At 37.1% G+C, this 13,801-nt stretch overlaps 1 long non-coding RNA gene across 6 annotated transcripts in view; it reads left to right on the top strand.

Annotated features, from left to right (window-relative positions):
* Positions 1-11,661, top strand: part of LOC148677407 (uncharacterized) — a 122,934-nt gene extending 111,273 nt beyond the window's left edge. For all 6 annotated transcript variants that reach the window (XR_015930875.1, XR_015930880.1, XR_015930876.1 and 3 more), the window contains 2 exons: positions 4,705-4,839; positions 11,358-11,661. This is a non-coding gene — a long non-coding RNA (uncharacterized LOC148677407). The remainder of the gene's footprint in view (positions 1-4,704; positions 4,840-11,357) is intronic.
* Positions 11,662-13,801: the final 2,140 nt, after the last annotated feature.

Genomic DNA, 13,801 nt, shown 5'->3' with positions numbered 1-13,801 from the left:
CGTGCCAAGAGCCTCGCAGGCCGATGAAGGTTTGATAGAAGAGGCTCTACAAATCCACTTGTTTTGCATTACAAACCTGATTTTGCGTGATGAATCCATCATAAACTGGTGTGTAAACCAAGAGATTATATACACTTACTATCACTGTAGTAATGGCTGTATCCACACAGAATCACTTTGGTTTGCAACTGTGCTAATCCTGCCGAAAAGTGACGCAGAAGACAGTAATGTTATAAGTGTGGCAAATCAGCGTAGGACCTGGTCACTCCATTTGATAGTAAATAAGAGGAGTTCACACGCCGATCGAATAACTGGGGAGAACAAGCGAGCCATTTTAATCAGCTGGTTATCTCCTCATCCTTGAGATCAGAGCTCTATCACTCCTGAACTCGTCATTGTGTCCCCCTCCGTGAAATGACAGCTCCCTCAGAAACCAGAATCTGGTCGCTGGATGAGATTTCACTGTCTACTACACTAAAACTCCTCCATTAAGTCCTGTGGATTCAACGCATTTACATATATGTACTATTCCTTCTCCCTTAACACTAATTAACACTTAGGTTTTCACTAAGACGTCTGCCAACTTTTTAGACGTAGTGACTATGAAATGGACAGCCTGTAAATCCGATTTTATTTTAGTCTCGAAAAGTGATATGTTTTACAGGGATTAGTTCCTAGGTGGCTTCGTGTTTATATTTTCCTAAGTGAAGTAGCCTAATCCGATCTTGTGAAGCGTTAAGGGAAATATCACATTTTAGTTAGACAGAATTCGTGTTTCCTATCATCATAGCCTTTAGATCGGAATTTACAATGAATCATTTTATTCGCCTTCGTTAATGTAGGCGTAGCTACTTGTGTGCTCGAATTAGCAAATCGCGAGTAAACCAATCGAGCTGCACAGTTGACGTGGAGTGATAGGCCCCTGATGCCTGAAATCCAATTTTTCTCAACTACCATAGCCGCTGGTTTGCGAGATGCCAGGTCAGGTTATCTTTGCCCGGGGAGGCCGATGAAGATCAGTGACAGCTGGGCCTTGAACATCGATTTTGTGACAGCGCAGCTCATTCACGGTGCTGTACGTGAAGACCAGGAGGCGCACACATGTAGCCTCTGAACGCAGCAGTGCAGCCCTACGCCAGTGCAGTGCAGTGGAGAGAGTCTTCCACGGGCGCTAAAAGCTTTAATTTCGCCTTATCTTAATAGGATCGCGCAAAAAGTGTTCATTTCAAACTATTATTTGCGTGAGATATCGACCGGCCAGTGCAGACTGCACACAATATCACAGATCTGCTCTTAAGGATCAGTCTACTATATATGCAGCTCTACGCAGATCATTCGGATGTAAATGACCGAGAATGGGTTTTTATGAAGGAAATAACGGGTGACAAAGTAATACCAAATTCGTGTGATGACTAGATAGAGCGCTGTGAACGAGAACATGTGTGTGATGTCCAGAACAGATGAGCCATTTTTTTCTGGATCCAAAGGTTTCGTGGTTGTCGACAGAACATACAGACAACATATCTGAAATGTGTTGTTATTGATTTTTTGTCGCCCTTTATTTGTCAGATTCGATATTTTTTTCCTTAAATTTTACTTACGGCCACTTGAGATTCCCAGATGAAGTGGGCTTGCCACATTTCTGAAAAGGAGAATTATCCGCTGCCCCAATGCACAGAGACCTCTCTTTTAAGAATAGGCTTACCTCTATTTTAAAAATTGTCCTTGAGCGCTTTCTATAATTACCAATCGATACAAATGCTTTGAATAATCTTTTTATTACACGATTTCACTATCCAATGGGCCTGCTATTATTGCAGCACTACTGCGTGAAATCGTGTTCTTGGTATATACAGTATAAGCACAGAATTTTAACTGCTAGATATACAGTTAATTATAAGTAGTTTATTATGAAGATCCTCAGTAAAACCAGAGCTGAGTAGTTCTGAGCTCTCAGTTTGCTTCCCTTAACAAAATTTAGAAATAATACCGTTTTAAAATTAATAATGCCAAACCGAATGCTAAACTGATCTATCGTTTTTCCTTTGGGATCTTATTTTACTATCTTGTTTTTTGGAAAATATATTTTATTTTATTGGAAATATACTGCGATTTCATATCACGCAGCTACTCTGTTATAGAGAGATTGCACTAAATTGTAGTTAGAAAATGTATTTAGATTCGGTGGCGTTTTGTTAGATGACTTCTGATTTAAAATTTGGATTTGGATAGGTTATAGAAAAGTTCTGATTAGTTGCTAGTAGGAAAGAATATACCACACCTTAACCGCCACACCCAGACGCATAAAACTAAATAAATACATTAGCTAACAGTGTTGTCTAAAAAGAGAGAAGGATTAGTTGGAGACGCGAGAGACAGCTATCACTGCTAAAGTATGTCGTTCGTCTTCAGTGTTGTAGCACTTTATAGGCAAACTTGCAGGGTCATTCCGAGAAATGTAATTAGTTCCTTAAAAACGCTTATCAATTCTAATGTTTTTGTTATATATTTGGACTGCCATATATCATTATATACATTTACGTCTCGCTGTTTCTTATTTAACATTCTTAGCATTGTTTTTACATTAAGTTTATTCATAATCGATCCCACATCCAATTTGCATTATCCTACAGGAGCGACAAATTAGTAAAATTTGACAGATGTATTTCCCTCATTAATGCTATTTTTTGTTATATCTTAAGGGGTGATTACCACAACTTTTAATACAATGATAATGAGCAGGTATTCGGTTTTCCTGTCTGAAACAGTGAGAATGTTTCGGAGAGAAGACAGACGTACAGTGCATTGACTAGCACACAGGGAATACACTCATTATTTCTTTATGGTGATTCAATTATCAAAGTCAATATTTGTGCCGCCTTTCTCTTTTCAAAAAGTTGCGCCATTGTTATGACTTTCATTATAGGCATGTTCAAGGAAGGCTGTTGAGGACGCTCTGTTCTACAGCTTGAGCAGGAACAATCGTTTAAATCTTAAAACTACAAAAAGGTTAAGAAAGTCAAATAACCTTTTTATGTTAATCTACAGCAATACATTCATTGTGATACATTACAATCCTTGCAATGTCTCCCATACACAATGGAAGTTGAAAACCTCCATTAAAACAGGAAACATTGATTTTTGAGTACTTTACCAGTGAAAAATATTTTTTTCAGATGTGGATTATGCCGAATTTTTTATTCCCAATAGTAAAGAGTATGCGGCAGTTTTTCAAGCTGTACAAGTTTGGTTTCTCAGCTTTGTTGTGTGACAGCTCGAGTGCATTTTTCAGTACAATGGTGCTCTAGGATTGTCATGATAAAGTTCTTGTCATATTGTTAGGCAAATGTTTGAAGCAAGAGTCTTTAGAAAAGAAGGGAGTGGAAACTACATATGCATTATTACATAGTAGATTATTACAATTTCCTGGCTTTAATTTTTTTCAGTAAGTAGGATAAGCTTGGGGAGCCTAGTCACCGTGGAAACTGCCAGAACAATTCCGTTGAAGTTTGAAGAGGTCAGCTAACAGGGTCAACAGCTCTGGCCTCTCCCTGTGCCAACTTCTGTTGGGTCTGGGGCTGTCGCTGGAGTGTTAGCCCTGGCCTAGCCCTGGGTGGTAGGCCATTCCAACTCTGATATAAATTTTTTGAGTCAGTTTGTGGCCTGGTCTCTCCAGGTGGCCGGTGAAATCGATTTTGACCCACTGACCCTGTCTCGCAGAGGCACGGCTGACGACACAGGCCGGGATTTAGCTGGCTATGACAGATTTGCACTGAGGGCTGTGAGGGGACCCGTGCAAACAGCCCTCAGAGATGGGTGTGTGCTCAGAAGAGGTCATTAAAAGCTTATTAAAAGTTTTCAATAGGGAGGAAAAAGAGTTACTGAATGTGAGAGCAGCAGTGGAGCTGCAGTTTTCAGAATATTAATCACCCCTGAAGCATGTCTTTGGGTTACACAGCATGTAATCTGAGTTGAACGGTGTATTCAAAGATTTATGATCAGAGATGCAAAGTTTTTTTGACAATTTTCCTTTGGGTGTTTTAGATTTTTGTTTTCTTATGTTTGCGATTTTCATTAAGTATCAATCTACTAATACAACATTGCAGTCCATTTAAGTAACTGCAATTATGACAAACAATATTTTGTGTTGTGTGTATGTAGTGTTGTGAGTTCTTATTATGTATTTGATTTTCATTTAGTCTATCAGTCACAAGATTACGCACAGCCTTTATCTTGGGGTGGGGAGGTGTGCAGTCAGTCTAGAATTTTTGTATTCCATTCTTGAAGAACTAAAAACAGTATTGGTTCTTCAGAACCAAGTATTAAAGAGAACCTCAGCTTTATCAGAATATGTGATCCACACATTGCCCACATGATGGTGGTTTCATCAGCTCTGAGTGTCATACAAAAGCAGGGTCAGACACTGTAAATGGGGTTGCATGAGTGAAGAGCTGAAACCAGAGAAAAAAGAAAAGCAACTGACTGTCCCCAACAGAACAAAACAAGCATATATGAAATATTTCTTAACCCATATTGTAGCTTTTGTATATATTGTAATTTATAAACCTATCGAGAACAATGTTTATCATTTTCAAGTGGAAGTTTGTTTCTACAGAGACACTATTACTCACAGATTATTGGGTCTGGAAGACAAACCTTTGAGAGCCTGTGGATTCATGTCCGTGTGTTTTACTGGTTTTGGAGGTTGCAGGGCCTGAGCTGAACAAGGGAAGCAGAACAAGCAGATGAGCAGATGAGCAGACAAGCAGACGAGCAGAGGAGCAGATGAACAGACGAGCAGATGAGCAGATGAGCTGGGCCTGGCCATGGCTGCAACAGGTACAAGTCCACTTTATGTGTCTGCATGATCTGGGGCTCTGACAGCACTGTGGCTTAATCTGCAACACCGGCGCGGTTTTCTTTGACATATTTACACATATCCATTCAGTAGAGCTGCAATGCCTTCATACACAAATAAACATCAGAACTCTTCTTGTAGATCACATCTATTTTTAGCAAGCCCCCTGTATCATTGACAAATTCCAAAAATGCAGCAGATGCTCTGACACAGATGCTTACATTAACATGCATAGATGCACTTAACTCATGGCAAAGTTTGGAAGGGGTTTTTGTGAAGAATTCTCCAACATATATTTCATGTGGAAATATACATTGTGTGTATAATGTCCTTCTCAATGGAGTCTTTCAATTTTTAATAAATACTATGAAGTAAAATAAATATTGAGATGAACATGCTGAACACAAGCCAGCAGTCTGCTGATCAGTGAGGGATGCTGCTGATTGACATGGAGAAGTGATGCTCACAGGTGTAGAGTCTTTTACAGAGCAGGTAAATAAAATAAGAAACACATGATATGAGCTATTAACATGTTTTGCAGGGTAAATTAAAATTGAGCAGTGATGAGTTTGAATCCCTGTTATCTAGCATGCAATTGGGATTAATGGGACTGTGGCTATTACTCTACCAAAAAATAACTTCAGAAATGACATGCAGGTGTTTTTCTTTTCTGTAGTATAAGGGTGTGGATGAGACCTTAGCACACAAGTGGTCGTGTGAGGACTGTCAATGATGTGAAGCAGTCTATTCATATGAATCTCCTGTAACTTGCTTAAGCAAGCTTAGCTGCACTTAAAGCAAATAATATAATTTTGGTATTACGCTTCTCTGAATAAGCATCGTAATTAAATAACATGGCATAAAGGCCATTAGAAGTCTCAGAAAAGAAGTGTTTCTATCTCGGCCCATTAGACAGGATTGGAAGAAGTGAGCACTAACCACTTCAAAGCACTGAGTATTGATTTAACTAACCATTAGGTCTCTGAGAGAAGGTTGTTTTGCCAAAGATATGCATTTGGGAAAGCAAGTAGTTATAGTCTAGTTTAGTTGTTATTGAATCAACCTGTATAAAGCAAATGCAGTTTTTTTTCAATGGCTGTGAATATTATTCATCCAGGTTTTCAGTGTTTCACAAAACTATCTAACAATATTGCTTTTATGTTACAAATAGATATTCAGACATTTGGACACAGCGACAAGGCAAGGCAAAACATAAAAATGATTTTATATGATAACATTAAAGAATGTCTTTATTAAAACATTAGGTACAGCACAGAAACATCAACATTTTCCCGTAGTCAATACAAACAGTTATGAACCTTACTGAGAAAATGAGCTGTGGAAAATAGATGTGGAGACAAGAGTGCTGTTATCACATTTTTGTACAGTAAAGCTACAATTGTGAAGTACATAATGAAGAGTGCAGATAACAAATGCGCTTCATTTCTTCTCAAAACATAAAGCTTCACACAGGTTTTAAGGTGATTTGCTTTTTACCTGCTTCATTGCATTTGTTTGAAGTGTTACTTTTACTTGAATTTAAAAAAAGAGAAAATTAAATATCCTCATTTAAATAAAAAAAATATTAGTATGATTTGTGCTCAATTTTGTTAATTTGTTGTTTTATTTTAGTATGTAAACATTCCTGTCAAATCGAAATGTCAACTTGGTGTCCTTTTTGGAGTTTTACATGGAAATATTTTCTTAGTAACACAACACGACCTGTTACAAAAGGACAGAGAACTAAAAATATAAATGCAGACAACTCTTATTTAACCTTTACACATTTTATGAGAGACTACAATTGTAAAGTGCTCCTAGTGTCATCCTAACAGCCCCAGATACACGACCACACACGCGCTTTCCTTGTCACCTTTGTTAAAGGAGGTCAGAAGGCACAGAAGCCTTTAGCAGGTACTGTAACATATAGACATAGAGTTGCATGTCTGATTGCTATCAAGAGCATAAAAATATAAATCTATTCTGCTAAAATATAAAAATCTATTACGCTAATATTATGCTATTATCTATCATACATAAAATATAAATCTGGGCCTTCTGTGACATGGCCTTGAATAGAAAATTACCCTTAATTTCTTTATAACACACACACATGCAAAATATATGTTAAACTGACATAAATCGTCTAAAAAGTGATACGTCCTGCAAAGAGGCCCAATAATCTGGCCACATAAACTATTGTCTGTGATTATTGTCTTCAAGTGCAATGAATAGTACTGTCTTTTTTCACCACCTGTGGTCTGGATGAAAAAATACCTGCAATGGACAGCCCACAATAAGGGTCTCCAAACCAGGTGTTTGCTCTCTATCCAATGAGCTAGATGGGCCGCATGATCTCCTCTTGTTTGTAACCTTTCTGTTTTTCTTCAGGTTTTTATTTGTTTATTTGGTCCTCTTATAGTCTGCTTGTCACAGTCCAAAGTCTAATAGATGTCTGTACTCAGGTGGGAATTGTTACGAGTGGAATAAACTACTTTCCTTGAGAAGTTTTTGTTTGTCTTTGTGACTTCTCGCCAGTTCCTCACAATTTTATGTTCGCTGATCTGTTTCCAATATGGAAGACTCCAAATAAGAGATTTGCACGGGTTTGCACTTCTGTGTTGCCTAGCACATCCCTCCTCTTGTCCAGAGACAGAACTACTTCAAGGATCGTGCTGCAGTCCCTGTCTGAACTGACTTCGTACAGCACTTGTATTTTCATTAGTATCTCAGAGAATAGTTTAAAACAACATATTGAAGCTGTTGAAGCTTTTGCTTTAGGAAAAGCTCAATAAAAAGGGTTTGTATTAGTTTTATTTATATGAATGTTAAAAAACATAAACCATATAAATGTACCATAATGGCAGCCTATCTTCTTACTTAATGAAAGACTGACATCGAACAATGTCAGGTTTCTTAGAATTTCTAATTGTCATGTCATTCAGCCTATCATTTTACATCCTGAAATTCAAATGATCTGTATATATATAATTTGTTAAGCAGAAAGTCATTGATGAGCTTTAAAAGCTACATCAGGTTGCTTTGAAAAACCTTGTATGTAGTCATGTGTATTTGTTTCCAACTGAGCTAGGTACTTTATCTTGAATGTGAACAATCAATGATTTTCAGCAGGCATGTTACATAGATCTCAGAACCTATTTTCCACAGATGATGGTAGATGCAGTGAGAATTTGGTGGCTGAGCACTATTATCCAAGATGATCACAAGAGAGGTCATATCCAACACATACACCATGACTTATGTCACCATTAGAAGAGGAACAGCTGATAAAGCTCATGTGTGGATGGGCACTGATTTTAAACATTCTTCTTAACCCCCGTGAAGATTCTTCTTTCACGAGTGAATCATCAAATATTTTAAAGGAAGTGGAGAAGAGCAAATTTCCTTACAGGCAATATTAATGTCATGTAATATTAATGTCAACATACATGGATGTAAAATCTGCAGAACAAACACATATATGTAGAAAGTATCAGATTTTCTTTAAATAATGTTTTGGCCACCGCCGTGGTGTAACTGAAGTGTTTGGAAACATTTCTCTGTGTGTGAAGTAAACCGTTGCTGATGGAGGGAGTGTGAGCTTTTTTCCTCCCAGCCCTTCTGCTCACATGCGTTTTGTGGGAAGTCAGCCTGTACCGAGCAGAGGCTGCGTCCGAAACAGCTAACAAACAAAGTGCCAGATCCCCTCGTGGAGGCTTAGAACACAAAATGTTTGTGGCAGCTGAGATACGTTTCTGATTACCTTTTGAATTTATCAGTTGAACTCAGTTGTGTGTGATGATTAACGGGGTATTTTTGGCAAGCTGGCATTACTCATCAGTGTCATGGCAGTTTTGTTTCAAAAGTGCTGGTGTTAGAGAAAGGGGGTTTTATCAGATCAGGAGTGTATGATGTCAGCATGCAGCACAACAAAAGAAAGCTCCCAATCCGTGCTGCTTGCAGCATTACTGGGGCCCAGTTTGGGCTGAACAAAGTTCTCTTTTGACTGGAACAAAAAATACGAAAGCATGCTAGAATTCCAGGCAAAATAATAACTGCAAATATTTCTTTAATTTATTGTTCACACTGTGAACACTCTTGCATGCATTTACACATGACAGAATATGTACAGAACCTTTAAAAACTCAACATCAAATAATCTGGAGGAGTTTGTTAGCTAGATGTAATGTTTCTTCTTACTCTCCAAACACATATGAATATTAACTGTTTCAATACCAGTGTTTTGATTTTACACGATTGATATCAAATAAAAATTAAAATCAGAGACCTGCTGAATTCCATATAACCCATAAGTAGATATTTTATTCATTTTTAATTGACATTTTAGTAACAACTCAGAACAGATGCTGGATATTTAAAATGTTTTGAAACTGTTCACATTAGGTTCATTTTAAAAAGTACAATCATATAAAATAATATTGTTCACCATAAGAGTAAAACTTAATCATGCACTTCCAGCCAGTGTTGCCATGGAGAATGCCAAGGGAATTTGGCTGTTCTACTTTTTAAGTGTTGAGTAATATAACCTCTTTGATTTCCGTGTCACCTGTATATTGAAGCAGTTGTCTATGTTTGTATGCCAAAGCACAGCAAGGTTTAATGTGGTTAAGAAAAACATCTCACTTGTCAGGTTTCGAATCAGGACTAGTACTAATTTCCAATTACAGTAAACTCAAGATTTACAGTGCATTTTAATAAAGTAACTTCCTACTACCTAACAATTCAAGTTTTATTTCAATAGGTCCAGCAATCATACCTGTGCAAAAAAGTTAACTGAAATATAAATTAGTGATTCTTTATAAAACATTCTAATTGGTAGCATGCCTTTATTTATTAAATGCTGTGGCTTTATCAGATACATGCCGGTCTTGCATTTCTTTGCAAATGGGAATTAAATAGGAGAGTTTAACTGGTTATGTAGATGCATTTTACTGTTAATGTTCTTCACACAGAAAACACACTTTTTGAAGCAAGCAAGAAAAGGCAAATCATAAATCCTTGAGGTCATTTTTACGCTTAAGGGTACTGTGACATGGCAGAGATTTCAGAGAAAGTGCTAGTACTCGGTGTGCCACAGAAAGTATGTGGAATTTGAGGAACAGGATTAAATTGCATTTCAGGTGTTCCATTTCAAGAGGAGTAATATTGAACGAACGTCCTCCTTTCCAGTCTCAGACTGATTTCCCAGTCTTATGTCATTGAGGTGTAGTCTTCCTGGAATTATAAAATGCTAAACCTAAAAGCTGTTCAAGTCCTTCTCTGTACACCAGCACTTCCTGGAAAAGAAAATAAGGAACATAAGAAAGGTTACAAAGAACTGGAGGCCATTTGGCCTATCTAGTTTGGTTACTTCTCACTAAGTAATCCAGGGATTAGGGGTAGCTGTTTGACTAGGTGTCATGCTGATGACTCTTAATAAGGGTCACACTGTTGTGTTGTGGCTGTTAACATTGACTTCATATACACAGAGTGGAATTAGAAATCTATGTTTAGATAGTTCTGCTTTGTAACATTGTGAAATGGGCAGAGCTACTTTACAATATAATATGCATACCTATACTTTTGTAGGGATTGTATGCTTAGAAAAAACACTGGAATTTTGTCTTTTTGATTTTCCTTTTCTGCTTCTGTGGGACATTCAGTATCATTTGAGATCCTAACTAGTTTTTAAGATAAATTTAGATCAATGACATGAATTAGAAGAGAGAAGGTTTCTAATACGGACCCCTGGTGTACTCCACTAATTGTTTCAACCTAGTCTGAACATTCTCAGTTTTCTGTTCATTAACCAGAGTTCAATCCAAGTACCTGCACTGTTTTGGATACCTACAGTCTTCAATATAAGAATTATTCTTTCATTATGTACTTTACCAAAATCATTCTAAAAATTTAAATATATCAATTGTACATATACTTGTGCATGATCGAAGATCTCCAACAAGTTAGTTGAGTTGAGCAAAACCTATATTTTCACAATTCCTTGACCATCTAAAATTTAAGTTAATGTTTAATAAATACTTACAATTCACTGCACTAATTTTGTTTAACTAAACGCTGTTGAAATAAATTTAATATGGAAAACAACAATTTTTGTTACTATTAATGCACTAAATCTTTTTGCAAGTTGGAATTTTCTTTCTTATTTAGAAAAATGTTAAATAAAACACTGAGCCACTCTTGAGCACTTACTGTACACAATCAATAGAACTTATTGTTGTTGTATCATGATTTTGTGTAAAAAATTGCAAACAAACAACCCTGCTGCACACAACATAGTTGTCATTACTGAGACAACTACACAACTACTAGACGGAAACAAGCCCTTTACGTTTTATCTGTCAGAAGAGTGACTGAAAGGGAAAAAAGAAAGTGAAGAGATTTATAACAGAATGACTTATTGTAAATTGTTAAAAGAGAACAAAAATGATTCTGGTGTCAATACAATTTTACTAAATGTTTGTTTTTCTAAATGTTACAGGGGAGCTACATGGAGGGACAAAGAAGTTCAGACACCATGCCAATGGAAAAAGGGAACAAGATCAATTTTAAATAGTGATGACATCACTGGTTTGCTAATTTTGTAATTGTTTAGATCCAAAAAGAAAAAAAAATGTTGAAAATTGTAAAGCCTGCAGCAGTACTATCAAATAAACAACCTATTTGGTATGTCATCTTGCTTTCTTTATCTACATTGCTGTACATAAACTGATTGATCGTATATTAATGTATGAAAAACCTGTTTCCTTAACTCAACTAAATAAAACTGTCATCCTGTTGTAATATTTCAGGTATCTTTATTTCCTTTACTTATGTTTTTTTAAGTGAATGTATCACTCATTAGAAAAAGCATTGCAGATGTTTGGCTTCGGTGTTTGGGAATTTTACAGGTTTCTGAAACCTCTCAGAATTCTATGAAAGATAACACGTTGTGTAGAAATACATTTCTAAAAGGTGCAATGAGGCAAGTAACCTAAAATCAAGCAATCAAATTATCCTGATCACAAAAATATTGTTTTATTGTTTTATTTTGCAGTGATTATTGCTCAGATATATGAATGAATCAGCTTCAGTCTAGACAGAGAGTTCCTTCTTACCATGTTTAATAATTTTAAAAAATGTAAATAGCTTCCCAACATATCAGAAAAGAGCAAAGGGCTGTCATGTCTGCAGAAAACTGCAATAGACAGTGACCAGTTTTAAGAGGGTTGAATACTATTGTTGCCTGTTTCAACAGAGAATAATGCTGGGTAAAGGGTATGTATTTGGAAAGGGGCCTTTTATGTCATGCATTTATAAACCATACAAAAAAGATTTTAAAATGAATATCTAATTAATATTTATAAATATGTATTAAATCTGACAATGAACAACATCATCACGGGTTTGAAATTTCTGAGCAACATAATTAAATGGAATCTTCTGTTTACGCTAGTCTTCCTCATTAAAATGCTACCGCTTAATCCTGTGAAGGGACTCTTTATGAAATGATTGATAACCATTTTTATTTTGTTAAAGGGCATGCATATTGTATTTACATATTTTATCCTGTATCCTGTTTGCTAGAGACAATTTTCTTTAAAAAATATATGTGAGATTTATTGATATAAATAGGAAATTGGGGAATAAGAAAATAAGCTTTTTTTCTGGGAAACAATATATTCCTGGGTGTTTGTGTGAAAACGGTAAAAATGACTTATTGTGAGGTGGATAGAGGATTGAGAGGATGTGGCTCCGTTTCAGGCCTGTGAAGAGTTTCCACACTGTTGTAGCTCTCCTGCTTGTAGCTGTTACATTAAAGGTCTGCTCCAGAGTTTGGGAAAGCTGTCCTAGGGAGGTTTTGGTGCAGATCACAGCAGGACACTTCGAAGATGTACCAAGAAAGAGAGCAAAGCAAAGGAGAAAGGAAAACAACTCCAGTCAGGTTTCAATCGTGCACATGGTACAACGAATGCCATCTTCCAAAAATAATAAACTCTCATAATTTGCTTCTCATATGCTTGTTGCAGAACCACTGAGGCTGTTGTGGAAAGAAGACCCGGGAGCCAGTGACAGCACAGCTCCCTGCTCCCCACCCCCTGCAATGCCAAATCTAATTCTTGAAAGGCCTAACCCTGCTTGAACCTGGGAACTGCCTCCTATAATTTCTGTCATTCCACTGTTTTCTGAACCTCTTGAACAAGTGAACAATCCATGTTTCTGTACCTTACTATGCCAAAGAACACAACTAGGGATGGCATCAGCAGCCCCTCAAGGCAGGGCTTCGTAGGTCTCGCCAATCACCAACAAGCCCCCTTTATACTCCTTTGCCTTGAAAGAATTATGATGGCAGCGCCTTGCAGTGGGCCCGTCAGATCTGTGGTGGGCTTGCAGATACGTCCTGGAATTGGGATGTACTGTAAAACAGCAGCTCCCATTCATTAGATGCCCGTGTGTAATAAACCACTGAAAAAAAGAAAGAGGCAGCTGCAGTGTGCAACCCCAAACAAGGACGTTCTTTCTTTTAAGCCCAAACTTTCTAATTCGCTGCTGGGCAGCCCATCTCTCTGAAATTCTTTGTGATTATACAGTCTTGCCCTCAAATTCCAACAGAGGTTTGTTTTCAAGGCTCTGGGGCCAAGGATAGTTTCCCTATGACTGGATAATATATAAAATGGTCCTGAAAAGGGTAAGGTCAGAATTGACAAACTAAGGATAAGTCATATGTCTGGATACCTGGCAATACTGAAAGGGTACTTTTTCAAACACAAGAAGGGTAAAGGACTATTCTAATCATTTTTGTAAATTAGTTTTTATAGGCTGCAGTTTCTCAGAATTTCCTTCTATCCTTGCTTTCACTTGTAAAGGTAATCATGATTGGTAGTGTACAGCCTCAAGATGTTTTTTTTTCCAGATATCCAGACATGTACTGAAATAAAATTGGTA

Source organism: Lepisosteus platostomus, chromosome 2, assembly GCF_059453375.1.
Source record: "Lepisosteus platostomus isolate fLepPlt1 chromosome 2, fLepPlt1.hap1, whole genome shotgun sequence".
NCBI lineage: Eukaryota > Metazoa > Chordata > Actinopteri > Semionotiformes > Lepisosteidae > Lepisosteus > Lepisosteus platostomus.
This window is presented reverse-complemented; position numbering and strand designations above follow the sequence as displayed.